The sequence below is a fragment of the Myxine glutinosa genome, chromosome 1, assembly GCF_964187855.1.
Source record: "Myxine glutinosa chromosome 1, kmMyxGlut1.1, whole genome shotgun sequence".
Lineage (NCBI taxonomy): Eukaryota > Metazoa > Chordata > Myxini > Myxiniformes > Myxinidae > Myxine > Myxine glutinosa.
The window spans coordinates 415,640,689-415,660,093 of NC_136261.1; the positions used below are offsets into that span (position 1 = coordinate 415,640,689).

At 40.7% G+C, this 19,405-nt stretch overlaps 1 protein-coding gene across 2 annotated transcripts in view; it reads left to right on the plus strand.

Annotated features, from left to right (window-relative positions):
* The window catches only part of LOC137417925 (uncharacterized), a 108,176-nt gene that overhangs the window by 67,381 nt on the left and 21,390 nt on the right, over positions 1–19,405 (plus strand). The window lies entirely within an intron of this gene.

Here is a 19,405-nt window from a genome sequence, read left to right on the forward strand (position 1 = left end):
GGCAAGGGGGAAGTTTCGGAGTGTAGGTGCAAGGGGGGGGATTTGGATGGGAGGGGCAAGAGGGGAGTTTAGAAAGTGGATGATTAATGAAAGACGAACATTGATAACAAATTGGGTTTGTTGTGATCTTCAAGTTAGCAATCCGGTTCAGGATGATGGAGGAGGGATGGAATGAATGTGAATTTAGACCATGTAGTGAGGGAGACGTATAAGATATTGAATTTCTTTTTTTTGAAGTGGAATGAGTTGGAGAGGAACTTGAGAAAAGCCTTTTAAATAGGAAGAAAAACAGCGTGTTGTAATATACCACTGAATAAAAAACAGAAGGGGAAAGGTTGAACATATTTAAAAATATTTAAACAGAACTATGAACAATCTTATATGCACAAAAATACCAACGGGGGGAGAGCCGAGAGGGACCACCACGAGTCACGTGAACAGGGCAAACGGTGGATGGCAAGGAGATAATGGGGGTGGGGCGAACAGCACACCTGGACAGAAAATACAGGATGAGACAACAGTACACGTGGAGAAAATAAAATAAATGTTTTTGGTTTTTTTTTGTTTTTTTGGGGGGGGGGTGGGGATTTAGAACGTTAGACAGTATTATGTTCGGGGTAGAAGGGAAAAAACCAAGAGCCAAGCAAAACACACTTAAGTTAACAAAACACCGACGGGGGTACAACTACAGGGCCACACACGAGGAGCAGAACACGATTAATTAATTACGAGTTACAGGAAAATCAAACCAAAACTAACTGTAATCAAACAATATCACATGGACGATAAAATAACGAATTGAAATTTGACAATCTATCTGGGGAAATGGGGGAGAAACACGTGGTCGAAGAAACGAACGAACGAATAAGAACGAATAAACGAATGAGCACAGAGAAGGTAGTCTCCTTTTTTTGTTTTTTTTTAGTTGAGATTTACACAAGGAAGTAGGCTTTGGGGTGGAAAGACTGCGAAAACAGAGAACGAAAGTTATTGGACCACAAACGACAGGCGCTGAGAGAAAACCAAAGCCTCAAGGTTGTACAGTGCACACTGTACAGGGCCTCGAGACGACACGAATTAACGCGATTTTCAATACAGGTATGAAAGATTTGCACCGAAAAATCTTTGACGGGACAACATACGTACATACACTATAAAAGAAATACAGTTATAACGAAAATACAAATTGGAACAATGACTTAACTTCGATTTCGATGGAGAGCGTGGAGACCTGCGAAAAAAACGAACCGTCGCCAGCAAGACCGGAAACGGAAGTTTTCAATCGTGACCAATAACCCTGACCAATGTCACCCCGCAAAGGAGTGTTATAAGTATCAGGACTAGAGTCGGCCAGCTTAACAGTCCAAGGGGATTAACCCCCCCTTGCTAAGGGGAGTTTCCCTGTGTATCTGCTTTTTCCTACTTGTATATTTGCCTTTCGTTTCCTCTTTTAGTATAGAAATAAACCTGTGTTCTTCCTTACCCTTTTGGTTTCTTCTTCCCCCGATCGCTTTAGTGATTTCCCCATTGGTACCTGTGGCACGATTTGGCCAATGCGCAGAATCGGATTAGTCAATTGCTAACGGCTCGAATCGCGGATTGCTAAACCGCTCTGCAAATACCATCTTGTCCATGGTTCGAGCGGTACTTGTCTCCCTGCTTTGCGGAGGGATTGGTAAAGGTATTCTGGAGAACACCTTGACCAATAACCCTGACCAATGTCACCCCGCAAAGGAGTGTTATAAGTATCAGGACTAGAGTCGGCCAGCTTAACAGTCCAAGGGGATTAACCCCCCCTTGCTAAGGGGAGTGCCGTCTCTGAGATCCGTAACAATATAATTTATTTTATGATTAATAATTATTTTGTTATGTAAATAGAGATGAATAGAGAACATAGAGAGTAACTCAGTTTTCGGACCGGCAGATAAGATAACCGAGAAGGAAGTTGAGGAAGCGATAAAAGCAATGAAGAGTAGAAAAGCGGAGGGCCAACGGGAGTTGTGGAAGTTATGTTGAAGGCAGCGGGAAATTGGGGTGTGAAGAGAATGACAGAGATCTGCAATGTGGTGGTGAAAGAAGGCCGCATTCCAGTGGCTTGGGAACTGAGTACCCTCTTTCCTCTATACAAGGGGAAAGGTGACCCTCTGGACTGTGGCTCGTATCGAGCGAAAACGTTATTGGAGCATGGAATAAAGGTATTGGAAAGGGTGTTGGATAGGAGGATAAGGAAGAAAGTGAAGATTGATGAAATGCAGTTTGGATTTATGCCAGGAAGAGGAACGACAGACATGCTTTTTATTGTGAGGCAGTTGCAGGAGAAGTATATGGAGAAGAGGAGGAAGTTGTTTCTTGGGGTTGTTGATCTGGAGAAAGCATTTGATAGGGTTCCACGTGAAGTAGTGACATGGGCATTGAGGAAGTTAGGAGTGGAGAAATGGTTGATCAGAGTAGTGATGGCAATGTACAAAATTAGCGCGCACAGCTGTAAGGACGAAGGACGGGAACAGTGGTGAGTTTGAGGTGAAGGTGGGAGTGCATCAGGGGTCGGTACTAAGTCCACTACTATTTGTAGCTGTCATGGAGGTGCTGGCTCAGAACATAAAGGAGGGTTTACCATGGGAGTTGTTGTATGCAGATGATCTGGTGTTGATTGCAGAAAGTATGGATGGCCTTTTTTTTTTTTCTTTTTTTTTTGTATACTGAATCGAGGCTCGTGAAAGAGCTAACATTTATTTCACAAACAAATCAACCAGACAAACAAAATATACAAAAAGAGGGAGCAGAAGACAAGATGGGGAGAGAAGGGGAAGCACACAAGCACAACATTTGAGAGCAGGGAGAAGTGTGGGAGGGAGAGGGCTTGGGGGCAGGAGGCGTGGGAAGGGGGGGGGGGGGGGGGGGAGAGGTATAAAACACAAGGGGACCAAAATTAGCGGGGGTAGAATAGATCAAGGTTTTGGATGGGGGAGGATAAGAGATGGTGGTGAACAGCTGTTTTAAAGACCTGGAGGGTGGAGTGGGATTGAAGAGAGTGAGGGAGTTTGTTCCAGAGGTGGGAGAAAAGAGGAATGAAGGAGTGAAGGTGAGCAGAAAGTCTTGATTTTGGCAGTTTAACCATAAGAGGGTTGCAGGCAGATCTTGTGCGACCTGTAGGAATATTTGGGGGACAGAGCCCAGAGAGAGCTGGGGGGCAAGGCCAGAGAGGAGTCGGTAGAAGACGGAAAGACCACCAACCTGCCTGCGGTGAGTGAGTGAAAGGCCCTTGGAGTTAGCTTCATCGCGGGGGATTCCAATGATTCTGAACGCTTTGGTTTCAACAGCGTGAAGACGAGCTAGGTGTGAGGGAGGAGCACCAGACCAGAGGGGAGAGCAGTATTCCATAGAGCTGCGGATGAAAGCCTTGTATGTGGTGAGGAGCTCAGGTGTGCCAAGGAAGGACTTCGCACGACGGAGGATGCCCAGTCGGCGACTGGCTTTGGAGGCCAGATTTGAAATGTGGTTTTCCCAGGAAATATCATGGCAAATAGTGAGACCCAAAAGCTTGAGTGACAGAACTTCTTGGAGAGGCTTATTCAGAAAGTGGATGGGAGGGTTTTCCAGTCGGTCTTTTCGGAGAGACATCGTAAGAGTGTGAGATTTATCAGGATTGAAAGACATGTTCCATTTGTTTGCCCAGTCTGTGATTTTGTCCAGGTCTGCAGAGAGTGAGGAGGCTGCAGACTGCCGATCTGAGGGATGAGGAATGGAGCGACAGAGAGTAGAGTCGTCAGCAAAGAGATAGAGAGGATTTTCAAGAGAGTCAGAGAGATCATTGATGAAGACCAGAAAAAGCACAGGGCCCAGAACACTACCTTGGGGAACTCCAGCCTGAACAGGAAGAGGCGATGAGAGAAACCCATTCAGGGCCACACGTTGACTACGACCAGAGAGGAAGTCCGCCAGCCATGCGTGGATATTTCCATGGATACCAAAGGGGGAGAGTTTGGTGAGCAGAGCAGGGTGCCAGACCATTTCGAAGGCACGTGAAATGTCAAGGGAGGCAGCTCTAATTTTCTGTTTGGCGTTGAGGACCTCCATCCATTGTTGAGAAAGCAGAAGCAGCATGTCCAGAGTAGAGTGACCAGGTCTGAAACCAAATTGATGATCAGAGATCAAGCCGTTGGAGAAGAGGAAAGATTTCATATCTGAAGCAATGATGGATTCCATGACTTTGCTGATAATTGGGAGAAGGCTGATTGGTCTGTAGTTGCTAGGATCTGTTTTTGCACCTTTTTTGTGCAAAGCGGTGATGTTGGCTGATTTCCAAGCAGATTGCAGATGACCTTGAGCAAAAGAGAGGGTGAAGAGAACAGAAAGAGGGAGTGAAAAAGCAGAAGAACATGATTTTAGGACCCGTGGGCTGATGCCATCAGGACCAGTTGCAGAATCAGAGTCGAGGGTTGACAAGGAGACTGAAGGAGAAGATGAACAAGTGGAAGGAATCTATGGAAACTAATGGTCTGAAGGTGAATATCGGAAAAAGGAAGGTGATGGCATGTGGTAAAGCATGTGGTGAGGTGGAAAGAACTGGGAAGTGGCCGTGTGCTGTGTGCAGGAAGGGTGTCGGAGTGAAGCCCATTCAATGTCCGATGTGCGCTGAGTGGGTTCATCAAAAATGTAGTGGTTTGAGAGGGTCATTAACCAGTGTGGCAGCTACATTCAAGTGTAAGGTGTGCACAGAGGGAGCTGCAGATGGAGGAAATGTTGAGTTGGATCTTGGAGACGGCGTGAAGCTGGAAGGTGTGAAAACATTTTGTTACCTAGGAGACATGCTGAATGGAGAAGGTGGATCAGACTCGGCAACGGTTTCTCGAGTGAGATGTGCATGGAAGAAGTTTCGTGGACTGAGTGGCGTGCTGACGAGAAGGGGAGTGTCGTTGAAGCTGAAGTGAAAGGTGTATGCTGCATGTGTGAGAAGTGTTATGATTTATGGGAGCGAGACATGGGTAATGAACTTCGGGCAGCAATGAAGGCTGGAAAGGGTGGAAATGCGAATGGTTCGGTGGATGTGTGGATTATCGTTGAGAGAGAGGAAGACATTATGGATGGCGAAAGATGATGGGAAATAGAGCCTGTGAAGCTCCTGTGAAGCTCCTGTGAAGCTCCTGTGCAGAGCATCCTGTGAAGATGGATGCTGTGAAGAGAAACAGGTTGAGATGGTTTGGTCATTTGTTGAGGAAGGATGAAAGTGACTGGTTGAGAAGAGTGATGGAAATTAATGTAGAAGGAGGTAGAGGACGGGGAAGACCGAGAAAGACTTGGCTAAAGATGGTGGAAGAAGAAATGCGGGCAAGGGGGTTAACAAGGAGTGATGCAGAAAATAGGGCAAAATGGAGAAGATTGTCATGGGGACCGCAAGGCTAACCCCCGCTCTTGCAGGGAAAATGGCCTTAAAATGCCTGTTGTTGTTGTTGTTGTTGTTGTTGAAAATAGAGATGAATACAACATATTGTGATGTTTGTGAACATGTATAAATATTACAAAACACACCTCCAAACCAACAAACACACATTCAAGCTTTTTCAGCTGATATCCCCACTTGAACGAGAAACAAAACATTGTGATGTTTGTTTTAAGGTTGTAGTGAAGAAGAGCTTTCCTAGACATCTTCAATCACAAAAAAACACAAGAAGTTACTTGGATACTCTATTAATAACTCTGATGGAGTATTTAAGGGACATATTAAGATAAGGGTTTTTGAGTTTGGAACTCGTGGACTAAAATCAATAGCTGAGGCGATTGAGTTGGTAAAACCTGCTATTGAAACACTTGTAAAAGATACGTGGTCTGAGATGAATACTTTGAAGTTTTATATGGGAATAAGAATGGGTATGGTAAAAGAGGGTATTGAAAAAGAGGGTATTGAAATGACTCCCAATATGAGAACACCCCCTCACTTTATCACATCGTTCCAAGATTTCTTATCATTGGGTGTTTATGGTGAGCTTGTAAAACAGGAACAGGATGTAGATAATACACTTGTAGGTTGTGGATATATTATTTCTAAAATAATCTTCCAAGATATACACATTCTAAAATCAGACCCTTTTAAAGCTTCTTCTTTCATTGATTTACCATGGGATTAAAAAAACTTTAAAAGGCTGTTGTTAATATTCAAAACAAAGATAATAAACGTTTCCTATGGTCTATTCTCGCTCCTTTATCCTCAAAATAAGAATCAAGAAAGAGTATCTCATTATAACAAATATGAGAATACACTTTCTGTTAAAGATTTAAAATTCCCAATATCATTAAAAGAGATTCCTAAATTTGAAAAGATGAATAATCTATCTGTTAATGTATTTGGATTAACAGATAGAAACAAAGTTCAGATTTTGAAATTTTCTAATAATTATAAAAATGAGGAAACTCGTATTGACCGATATTGTGATTTGGAAGAAAATTCACAGTATGCTTCCATCAAAAATTTAATTAAGATTAACCACTTCACAAGTATTCAATCGAAAATGTAAAACATATCCCTGTAAGCAATGTCTCAACTTCTTTCATAGGAAAGGAAGATTAAACCAGCGAACGTAAATCCATCATAATTAATATGCCGGGGGAATGTTCAAATGTATCATTCAAATATTTCAACAAAACTATAAAACATCCATTTGTGATATATGCTGACTTTGAAAGTATTCCTGAAAAGATAGGTACTGCTTCTCCAAATCCAAAAAAAACATACACGAGTAAATAACAAAAACATACTCCTTGTGGTTTCTGTTATTATATCAAATCATCCGTAGGTGATAAATACAAGAAGTTAGAACTTTATAGAGGAGAAGGTTCTTCAGAGGAGTTTGTGAGGCGAGTGGAAAGGGATTGTATAAAATTAACTAAAATAATGAAAAAAAACAAAACAATATACCAATGTGCTTAACAAAAGAAGAAAAAATTATGTTTGGAGATAATAATAATATATGCCATATTTGTGAAAAAATTGGTGAAGGTCTAAAGGTTAGATATCATTGTCATCTCACTGGTAAATATGGAGGTCCAGCTCATCAAAGTTGTAATATTAATTATAAACTTCCCACTTTCATTCCAGTCTTTCTTCACAACAACGCACATTATGATACACATCTATTCATCAATGAACTTTCAAAGACATCTGGAAACATTTCAGCAATTCCCAACACGGATCAGAAATACATTTCATTCACTTTTTTTTTTTTTTTTTTTAAATAAAAACAGGATTTGACATGAAAAAAAAAATTACATATGATATGACTAATATTAGATTTCTTGATACATTCATGTTTATGGCAAGTTCATTATCTAACTTGGTATCAAATATTAAAAACTTTCTGAGTCTTTCAGAGTATTTCACAAATCAAGAAGAGATTGAACTCTTATCACAAAAGGGGATATATCCGTATGCTTATATGGATTCATTTGAGAGATTTAAAGAAACACAACTCCCACCAAAAGAAAATTTCCACAATAAGTTAAATGAAACTCATATGTCTGATGAAGATTACACACAAGCCCAAAATGTTTGGAAAAAGTTTAATCTAAAGAACCTTGGAGAGTATCATGATTTGTATCTTAAAACTGATGTATTACTATTGGCTGATGTATTTGAAACTTTTACAACCGTCTGTCATAATAGAAATTCTTATGGATTAGACCCCACCCACTATTACACTGCCCCAGGATTGGCTTGGAGTGCAATGTTAAAAATGACAAAACAAGTTTTGGATTTAATCAGTGATGTCGATATGCTCTTGATGATAGAGAAGGCTGAGAGAGGGGGAATATCATAAGTCTGTTCCAAGAGATATGCTGAAGCTAACAACAAATATCTTTCTAATTATCATTCTACAAAAGATAGTTCTTATTTGAAGTATTACGATGCTAATAATTTGTATGGATGGGCTATGTCTCAATCCCTACCATATGGAGAACTCAAATGGGTCAAAGAGAGATTATGAAAAGGTTTTACAGGATATCGTTATCTCTACACAAAAATTATTGGATAAACTAAAATTGGGTATAATTTTGTTGTTGATTTGAAATATCCTGACTGAGATATATATTCTCCATAATAAACATAAAGATCTACCTTATGCCCCTGATAGAGTCCAAGAAAAGAATGGTTAAGTGATTATCAACAATCATTTAATACTAAAGGTAAATCAACAGAGAAATTACTTCCTACATTATATGTCAAAAATATCTCATTGAGTACCAGTTCACTGCTAATTCCCTGTGTGTGGCAAGAGGCGACTAACAGGGTTGGTGGTAGGAAGAGCATCCGGCCATAAAACATTGCTTCAAAAAGGGGACCACGGTGCCTGAAAAAAGGCCAACCCCTGCTCTGCGGGGAAAAATGGCCTCTAAAGGTGGTCCATTATATGATAAAGAAATTATGCTCTACACCAAAGGAATTTGAGGCAATGTTTATCAGCGGGGCTGAGAATAAAGAAGATTCATGGAGTTTTACAGTTTAAACAAAGTCATTGGTTGAAGGAATATATTGATTTTAATACAAAAAGGAGAACTGAAGCAAAAATTGAATTTGAGAAAGACTTTTCTAAAGTGATGAATAACGCTGTATTTGGAAAGACGATGGAAATACGAATAGACAAAACATAAGACTTGCTGCATCTTGGAAACAAGCATCAAAATTAATTAATAGAATCAGTTTTCAAAGAGCAGAGGTGTTTTCAGAGAACTTTTGTGCTCTCCATTTGGTTAAGGAGAGTATTGAAATGGATAAACCTATTTATATTGGAACATCAATTCTTGATTTATCAAAATCATTAATGTCTGATTACTTTTACAATAACTTAAGGAAGACATATCAAGATGATGTTAATCTACTTTATATGGACACAGATAGTTTTATTTTGCAAATTATTACAGAAGATGTTGATTCAGATATGATTGATGTTATTGATATATATGATACAAGTAATAATATGTCGGGTGATAAGTTGTTTGCTTCAGAGAATAAAAAGGTTATTGGAAAGTTTAAGGATGAATTGGGGGGGTAAGGTAATGAGTGAATTTATAGGATTGAGATCTAAAGCTTATTCCTATAACAATAATAATATTGAGAAGAGTGATAAGTTAAAGGTAATAAAGAACTAGAACGGGCACTCGGTAGAGCGCATACCTTCGCCGCAGCTACTGTTCTGTACTTGGTAAAAATACGATTTTGACCTTTTCGTGACCTTGACCTTGACCTTTGACCCGATTGCTCCCAAAATCTAATCAAATGTGTCCCGTATAATAACCAATCATCCCACCAAATTTCATGCAATTCGGTTGAATACTTTTTGAGTTATGCGAATAACATACACACACACACACACACACACACACACACACAGACATACAAATAAATACACAGCGATCAAAACATAACCTTCCGCTTTTGCGAAGGTAAAAATGTTATTAAAGAAACAATGAACTTTGGAAATTATTATAATTGTTTAACTTTAAAGAAAGAAGAGTTTAGAAAAATTAATATGATAAGAAGTTATAAACATCAATTACATACAGAGAAGGTGAACAAGAAAGCTCTTGGGGCTTTTGATGATAAGAGGTTTATTTTAAGAAATGGAATTGATAGTGTCCCTTATGGATCTGTGTTAAGATAATAGGTGATAAGATAAATATATAAGTCTAGGTGGTAAGATAAATATATAAGTGATACAAAAAAGGAGGGTTGGAGGGTTAAACAGCTTTCTCCGGAAATAAATAATTGAAAATTAGATTAAAAATATATAAAAACTACGCTAATAAATAAAATGAGTTATTGTCTCAAGTGTAAAAACAAAACTAAATCTAAAAATATGTCATATGTTAAAAATAAAAATAATAGAGTTTATCAAAAGGGAATATGTTTAGTGTGTGGCTCTAAAAAGTGCCAATTTATTTCTAAGAATAAAAGTGAGGGAAAATATACAAAAGTTTTTGTCAGGGAGTAAATTTGCAACAACTGGAATACCAGGGGAATTACACGTTTCTGGATATTCTTTCTGTGGTCCAGGAACAAACTTGGATAAAATATTAATATTAAATGAGGCTGACAATCCAAAACCTTGGTGTAAATCTCTAAATAAGGTTGATGAAGTGTGTATGAAGCATGATATTGCTTATGGGAAGAGCACTACGTTTAATGAAAAACACAAAGCCGACAAAGAAATGTTGTATAATTTGTCTTTGATACAAAATCCAACGTTGAGAGAGAAAGTTGATAGGTTTATTGTGGACAGAGCCCTCAAAAAACTATTAAGCTCTAATGATGTCATCAAGACTGAGGAGCTTTTGGCTAATGAATTACATAAACCTATAATCACAAAGTTTAAAAGAAGGAAGGTTTATTCCAAAGGTGTTGATTACATCTGGTCCACTGATTAAATTGAACTAAATAATGATGGGGGATACTTTAACCGTTATTGATTTGAGGAGCAGATTTGCATGGGTTGTTCCCCTGAAAAACAAAAGGGGTGATACTCTTATGTTGGATTTCAGTGGAATATCTATCTATAATTCCAGTAATCTCTGTATGTCTGTATGTCTGTGACCGCTGTTTCTCGACAACCACGGGTCCGATATACTTTAAACTTGCCAGGTATATTGCTGGGGACCCGAGGATGTGCCTTTTCAAGGTTTCATATTAATCGGAGAAGTAGTTACCGAGCTATATCCAAAAAACGATTCAACCAATCAGAGAGCAGCGAGCTATCACGTGTGCCGAACGTGGCGAACAGACTCTGCCTCGGACGGCACATTTGAGAGCGTATTCATTTATTTCACGTTGGCAAACTATGTTGCTGCTATGTTGGCGTTAAACTATGTTTTAAAACTAATTAAAACTAATTTGCGATTCTTTCGCTTTCCTGCGCATTTGTGCACGCTATGGCGATTTCTTTACCAAACTCCGCAAGCCGTTCGCTTTGGACCAAACCATTTCATGTAAATAGAGGGGGGAGGGGATTGTCACCGTACTCGCAAGCCGTTCGCTTTGGACCAAACCATTTCATGTAAATAGAGGGGGGGGGGGGTTGTCACCGTACTCGCAAGCCGTTCGCTTTGGACCAAACCATTTCATGTAAATAGAGGGGGGGGGGGGATTGTCACCGTACTCGCAAGCCGTTCGCTTTGGGTTTGCGAATGGACCAAACCATTTCATGTAAATAGAGGGGGGGGGGGATATAATTTTAGATATATATATAGTACGGGCATGCCCTAGTTTAGTAAAAGCAAAAGAAAACCAAAAAGGTTATGGACTGATGAGGCAACAGAGTTTTATAACAAAATATTTATGAAACTTCTTCAAGATAATTGTATTACATTATACAGCACCTTTAATGAAGAAAAAGCAGTTGTTATTGAGCGTTTTAATCACACTTTGAAAGAGTGACTGTATAAAAAATTCACACCACTCGGTTCTCAAGAATGGATAGCTTTAATTCAGGGTATTGCAGATAATTACAATAATACAGTTCATTCATCAACAAAATCAAAACCATCGGAAACATTTACAAAATTCGAATATGAAAAGCAGATTAATTTGAGAAAGCCCAAGTTCAGAGTTGGTGATTTTGTAAGACTATACAGATGGAAAAGCCATTTTGAGAAAGGTTATACAAAGAGATGGACTAATGAAATTTTTTTAATTGTTGATGTAATGGATACAATCCCTTGGACTTATAAATTATATGATATGAATGGGGAAAAAATCTTGGGTTCATTTTATTCACAGGAATTAGAAAATACACAAATAAGCAGATAATACCCTTGAAAGCAAATCTTTTCTGTTAATATTTTTTCTTATTGGCTTTAATTTTCTGTTGGATAATTTATAGATCGAAATATTTTTTAACCATTAGTATCTGAAAATTAGTTAGACCTATTTCGGCTATTGGTAGACATCGATGTTAAGGAGAAGTATAATGAGTAATGTATTATATATTAATTCTAAATTTTGGTTAGTTTGAATATTCAATCTATAAATAAATAAAAATAAATTTTAATTTCATCTTTTCTGTTAATATTTTTCTTATAGACTTTAATTTTCTGTTCTCGTTAAAAATATTTAGTGTCACGCCAGAATAACTTTTCAAACAATAATTTATCTTCTATTGATTTTTTTTATGAATGAAGAATTCCCCGTTTGGTATTAATATATATATATATATATATATATATATATATATATATATATATATATATATATATATATATATATATTTACGATTAAATATTAACCCCCGTTTCTCAAATGCCAAATCTTGGAAAAATTTCTTCTTCCATTGATCATTTGTTTTAAAACTGCATTCTAGAAAAAATGGTTGTATATTCATTTATTAATAATTTATACTTTATATGTAAAAAAATAAATAATAAATCTGCATGCGCTATTTCTCATGATAAATTCAAACGATATCTAAATTATACATAAAAATATATATTATTCAAATACATGTTGTATCAAATAATATTTTTTACTTCTTATTACAATTAATACTTATATTTGTGAAGAGAAAAACGATGGGGAGTATGATGATGACTACTATAATAATAGCGGTGATGGTGATTACTATGATGATAGTAATGATAATAGTAATGTGGCAAAAAATAGTAATTAATATTTCAATTTAAACATACAATGTTCAATTATTTTATTATATTTTTTTATACAGTCATGATTAGTCAGTATGATAATACAAATATCAATACTACAGGTAATTTAACATTTTTTGTTGAACTGCTTCACAAATCGTCTATTCTCATTATCTGCTCCATTACCATTATTAACTGATATAATACTAGCAGTAATAGTACATTTTTAGCAAATAATATCGATAAATTTAAAATAGCATTTATTATTATTATTATTCTTCTTATTATTATTCTTATTATTATTATTATCGTATGTATGTTAGCCTTTTTTCATGTGCAGTATATAATCAAAGAAGTCAGAAACCAGCTAAAGTAGTGATAAAATATATTTTACCATTGTTAAATAAACATTTAGATAATTATTAAAAAATCTAAGAATGATCCCTTTAAAAAAATTATTGTATTCTTCGTGAACCAATTGAATGAAAAGTCAAAAAATAAACTTGACGGTGATGTTGAAATTATTGAATTAGATATACCCCTTAAATCATACAAAGAAACATTTAATGATGAAAATTTTATAGATAAAGATGAAAACTCTATAGACATTCACACAGATAAAAAGTCTATAGATATTCAAGAGGATAAAAAATTAAAAATAGAAAATTAAATTAAATCTATTTGGAAATGAAATACACACAATTGGGAAAATTGAAAAAAAAAATTGAATATGAAATAAAAAAATTGGGAAAACTGAAAAACGAAAAAATTGAAAATTAACTTTAAAAATTTGGAAAATTGAAAAAAATTGGGAAAATTAAATTAAAAAATTGTTTGGATTTATTGGTAGAACATCAGTATAACTCATTATAAAAAAAATTGTTTGGATCTGTGACAAAATAACAGAAAATGAAAGAAAGAATGGAAGACACCAAAGTAATCGTAGAAGAGGAACGAAAGGGTGCAAAGCGGGAAATAATAAAGATAAAGGAATTTTAAACATAGCAGCAATACCCCTGGTGCTCACCTGGTAGAATAAACAGTATATTGCACTGACTAACGGTATTTTAAAGGAATTTAAATGGTTGTTAGAAGACACTGCAGTATGTAGAATCATACTAACATTAATCATAAGACTTTAAACAAACAAACAAAAAAATACATGTTTTGGGGGGGGGGGGGTGTTTTGTCTTGGGCTGCAATACCCTCCCTGTATAAATGCAAAAATAATACCACCCACCCACATAGATCCCCAAAGGGGCAGATTTTTTTTAATGCTGTGAACAAATTTTGGTACAGCATGGGTGGTGAATGTTGTGGTCAGGTTTCATCGAAATCGTGTGTGTAGTTTCAGAGAAGAAAGCAAATACCTATCTTGGGGGGGGGGGGCGGGGATTGGTGGGGGGGGGGGGAAACCTGGACCCAATTTGCCTCCGGCAAAACCTCCTTAAACCCCGATTTTCTTTGATTTTTTTTTCATGCCGTTAACATTTTTATTGCCTCCAAAATAGGTATTTGCTTTCTTCTCAGAAACTACACATACAATTCCAATGAAACTTGACAACATCATTCCGTTCATCACCCATGTACCAACGTTTGTTCCAGGCATTAAAATAAATTGGGGTCTAATGAAGTCAATGGGGGGTGGGGGGAGTGGAGGGAGGGAGGTTGGACCCCAAAAATAGGTTTTTATGTTTGTTTGTTTAAAGTCTTATGATTATGTTCGTAGGATTGTACATGCTGCCCTGTCTTCTAGCAACCATTGAAATTGGTTAAAAATGCCATGTGTTACGGATATCGGCCGTAATTATGGTGGTTCTTGTTCATGGTTGCTTCCAGATGATGCTTGTTGTGGTTAAAAGGGTTAAAAGCGCTCCTGGTAAAATGTGGTGGAAAAATCCTGATCGAGACTGGAAGAGGTGGAGCGAAGGTCGGTCGATAAGAAATATCGCCAGAGTGTGGGGAGCCGGTGTCGCCGGGTATTCTCAGCAAGGTTCCGGAGGATCCAGACCTGGAGAACTCGGGTTGGAGCGAAAGCCGCCCGCCATTCTGGCCACGCGAGCACCCTGCAGGGAACTGGCTTTCGTCGTGTCGGCTGGGCATTATTCCCTGGTGGATTGCCGGGAACGGCCATGCCAGAGAGGGGCACGTGCGAATTCTACGGAGGCTCGTGGGTGGAACCGCAACATGTACATCGGAGCGAATCTTTGTGAGGTTCCTCTCCACCGCTGTGTTGCTGGGGGCTAAGCACGTGACCTCGGCGTCGTCCCGCTCGTCGATGCCTCAATTCGAATCTTTGTGAGGTTCCTCTCCACCGCTGTGCTGCTGGGGGCTGAGCACGCAACCTCGGGGTCGTCTCGCTCGTCGACGCCTCAATTGACCATCGGGCCTCGACTCCCCGATCGTGGGAGCGCACCAAGACATTGGGACTTCGCCTTAGAGTGGAGCAGAGACATTGGGGGAGGTGCCGTGAGTGTGGGGTTGAGGGGCTTGATAAGGATATTATCGTAGGATTTGAAAGTGTGTGATTGCCCCATTGCTGTATGGCTTGCCCCATTGCAGTATGGCTCTTTGTGTGGGATTTATAAAATATTATGGTTTGCTTATAACCGGGTTGGGTTGCATCATTTGACTCGACTGTTCCATTTGCTGGTTCCAGTGAGGGATTAAAACAGCTTTCTGCCGGGGACCCTGTTAGGGTCCACTGAGACCAGGGGTAAGGCGGGGGGGGGGGGAGGGGGGACCCCGTAACAGAAATTGGGGGTTCCTCCAAATTGATATTCGTGGACTCGCAATTGGGTCTGCGTCCAGGATCTAAAAAATTCCTAAATTTAGTCCGGGAAAGAATTCCCAAGTTTGGAACTTTTTCCAACATTCCCAAATTTTTTCCAAAAACAAACAACAACAACAACAAAAAATATTTATATATATACTTTTGTTTTTGTTAGAAATATCTTGTGTGAAGGTTAACAGGTGTTACCAGTAGTCACTATGGCGTTTGACGCAGAGAAGTTTACGGTGACCCCGAGTGAAGCACAGTTCAGAGCGCTAGTAAAATCGGACCTCTGGAAATTGGCCAAACATTTTAGCTTGGAGGTCCGAACTAATATGAGGAAGGCAGAGTTGCAGACAGTGGTGATACAATCTATGGTGGGATTAAAAGCATGGGAAGAGGTAGCCTGGGATTGGTTACCAGAAGAACAAGAAAATGTGGAGATCCGGAAACTGGAGATGCAATTACGGAGCTAGGAAAGGGAAAAAGTACTGGAAAGAGAACTCCAGGAGAGGTTAGAAGACAAAAAAAGAGAGGAAAGGAGAGTGGAAAGAGACCTCGAAGCAGAGGAGAGAAGAGCCGAAAGGGAGTTAAAGGACCGTGAATTGGCGCGTCAGCAGGAAATTTAAGTCAAGCAGCTGGAATTAATAAGAGAACGGGGAGAGGTACCATCCCCACTGACTGGTTCGACATCTAGTCAGAACACCTGGGATGTTGGCAGACATGTGAGGCTGGTCCCACCCTTCAATGAGAATGAGGTAGCCAAGTTTTTTCCACACTTTGAGAAAGTGGCTCGACAGTTAAACTGGCCTGAGGAGTACTGGTCCGTACTGGTGCAAAGTGTTTTTGTGGGTAAAGCTCAAGAGATTTATTCGGCTTTACCGATTGACCAGTGTGCAGATTATGAGGTATTGAAGAAACACCTTCTCAAAGCCTATGAATTGGTCCCGGAAGCTTACCGGCAGAAATTCCGGAATGCCAGGACGAGGGAGAGTGAGACCCACGTGGAGTTTGCCAGATTGAAAGAAACCATCTTTGATAGGTGGTGCGATTCAAAAGGAGTTGGGAAAGACTTCGAACTATTGCGACAATTGATCCTGGTGGAGGAATTCCAACAGTGTGTCCACGAGGACATTAAAATACACCTGGAGGAAAGGAAAGTACCAAAGTTGTATGAGGCAGCGACCATGGCAGATGACTATGCCTTAACCCACAGGATGGGGTTCCGCAACCCTAACTTCTCGCCTAGACTTAGCCAGAGGAGCTATGGTGCGGCAGGGGCGGAGAACGAAAATTCATGGGGACGGCCTCGAGAGGAGGACCACTCTGATATTACGACTTCTAGGGGTCAGAAGTCAACGGCTTCAAGGCAGACGTATCCTCCGTGGACCTCGAGGCAGACCACGAGGTTCTCCTCCGGGCCTACTTGCGCTTTTTGCCATAAACCCGGACACTTGATGTCCCACTGTCATGCTTTGGGAAAGGAAAATCAGGAGCTGAGTCCGACTAGTACAACTCCGAATGCGATGGCAAACATGAGAAATCGCCCACAGAAGAGTTACCAACCATTTATTTATGAGGGGTTTGTCTCATTGGAGGGAGACTCGACTAACCCAAGACCTGTTAGGGTATTGAGGGACACAGGAGCACATAAAACCTTAATGCTTGAAGGCATTTTGCCATTGTCGGAGAGTACAGCAACTGGTGATAGTGTTCGGTTACAAGGGATCGGTGGCTGGGTTAGCGCTCCCCTTCATGTCATCAATCTCGAGTCTGATTTGGTGTCAGGACCAGTCACCGTGGGGTTGCAAGCCACTCTTCCTGTAGAGGGAGTATCAGTTGTGGTTGGGAATGATTTGGCCGGGGGTCAAGTTTCTAGTAACCTGATGGTTGTGAAAAAGTCAAATATGGGAAATCACACCTCACCAGTCAGGGATGGAGGCAAAGTTGGCAAGCTTTTTGTAGGTGGACTGAACTTCAAAACAAAGGAGGAAGTTCTGACCTCTGTCTTCAACAAATATGGACCGCTTGTGGAAGTGCGGTTGGTAAAAGACAGGGAAACGCAACAGTCAGGAGGGTTTGGCTTTGTCACGTTTGCAAGCACAAAGGAGGCAAAAGAGGCAGAGAAGAATTGGAATGGCAAGGATTTGGAGGGTCGGACCATAACAGTAGGGAAGGCATTTCGTAGGCGTCGAGAGGTCTACAGAAGAGCACAACTTGGCAGTAGTTTTGGTGGCGGCCGCAGCCGATATTACTATGGAAGCTCCCAGAGTTACAGCATCTCCCGAAAGAATGATTATCAGGGTAGCAGCCGAGAGGGATACCGCTATTCCCGTGACTACTGTGACAAGTGGTCCCACCGTAATTATTCGGAGTCCGGAGAAGTTGAAGCACGGAATGCGGCAGAGCCGCCGAGCCCAGATTCCTACACGGACTAACCGTGAACGCCACGTTCCTAAAGGCGTCCAGGTAGTGAACTTTCCTGCACGGACTAACCGTGAACTCCACGTTCCTGAAGGCGTCCATGTAGTGAACTTTCCTTCCCGGACTAACCGTGAACTCCACCTTCCTAAAGGCATCCATGTAGTGAATACTCGGCTTGGCCTCCCGGAAAAAGGGCTATCGAGATGCGTAACTTTGGATTTTTGATCAACCCCTTAACCTTCATTCAAAAAATGAAAAATAAAAGCAGAGGTTGATGAGATGTAGTTTGGCTTTGCAGGGGTTCAACTTGGAAATTGAACATGTGAAGGGCCGGGACAATGTCATGGCGGACGCGTTTTCCAGAGTGAGTTAATTTTGGGGAATTCTGTGGGGGGTGTGAAAAGTTTGTTGCTTTATTTTTGGGAACTATGGATGGTTGTTGCTCACAGGAATTGATGATTTGGGGGTGAGCTTACTCTTGTTGGTGTAAAGAATTTTGCCTACAACAAAAGTTTTCCCTATGCTCAAACTTTCTTTCTTGAGGGGGGGGAAGTGTTATGGATACCGGCCCTAATTATGGTGGTTCTTGTTCATGGTTGCTTCCAGATTATGCTTGTTGTGGTTAAAAGGGTTAAAAGCGCTCCTGATAAAATGTGGTGGAAAAATCCGGATCGAGACCGGAAGAGGTGGAGCGGAGGTCGGTCGATAAGAAATATCGCCAGAGTGCGGGGAGCCGGTGTCGCCGGGTATTCTCAGCAAGGTTCCGGAGGATCCAGACCTGGAGAACCCGGGTTGGAGCGAAAGCCTCCCGCCATTCTGGCCACGCGAGCACCCTGCAGGGAACTGGCTTTCGTCGTGTCGGCTGGGCATTATTCCCTGGTGGATTGCCGGGAACGGCCGTGCCAGAGAGGGGCACGTGCGAATTCTACGGAGGCTCGCGGGTGGAACTGCAATGTGTACATCGGAGCGAGTCTTTGTGAGGTTCCTCTCCACCGCTGTGTTGCTGGGGGCTGAGCACATGACCTTGGGGTCGTCTCGCTCGTCGAGGCCTCAATTCGAATCTTTGTGAGGTTCCTCTCCACCGCTGTGTTGCTGGGGGCTGAGCCCGTGACCTCGGGGTCGTCTCGCTCGTCGACGACTCAATTCAAATCTTTGTGAGGTTCCTCTCCACCGCTGTTGTGCTGGGGGCTGAGCACGCGACCTCGGGGTCGTCTCGCTCGTCGACGCCTCAATTGACCATCGGGCCTCGACTCCCCGATCGCGGGAGCGCACCGAGACATTGGGACTTCGCCTTAGAGTGGAGCAGAGACATTGGGGGAGGTGCCGTGAGTGTGGGGTTGAGGGGCTTGATAAGGATATTATCATAGGATTTGAAAGTGTGTGATTGCCCCATTGCTGTATGGCTTGCCTCATTGCGGTATGGCTCTTTGTGTGGGATTTATAAAATATTATGGTTTGCTTATAACTGGGTGGGGTTGCATCATTTGACTCGACTGTTCCATTTGCTGGTTCCAGTGAGGGATTAAAGCAGCTTTCTGCCGGGGACCCTCTCGGGGTCCGTAGGTCCACCGAGACCAGGGGTAA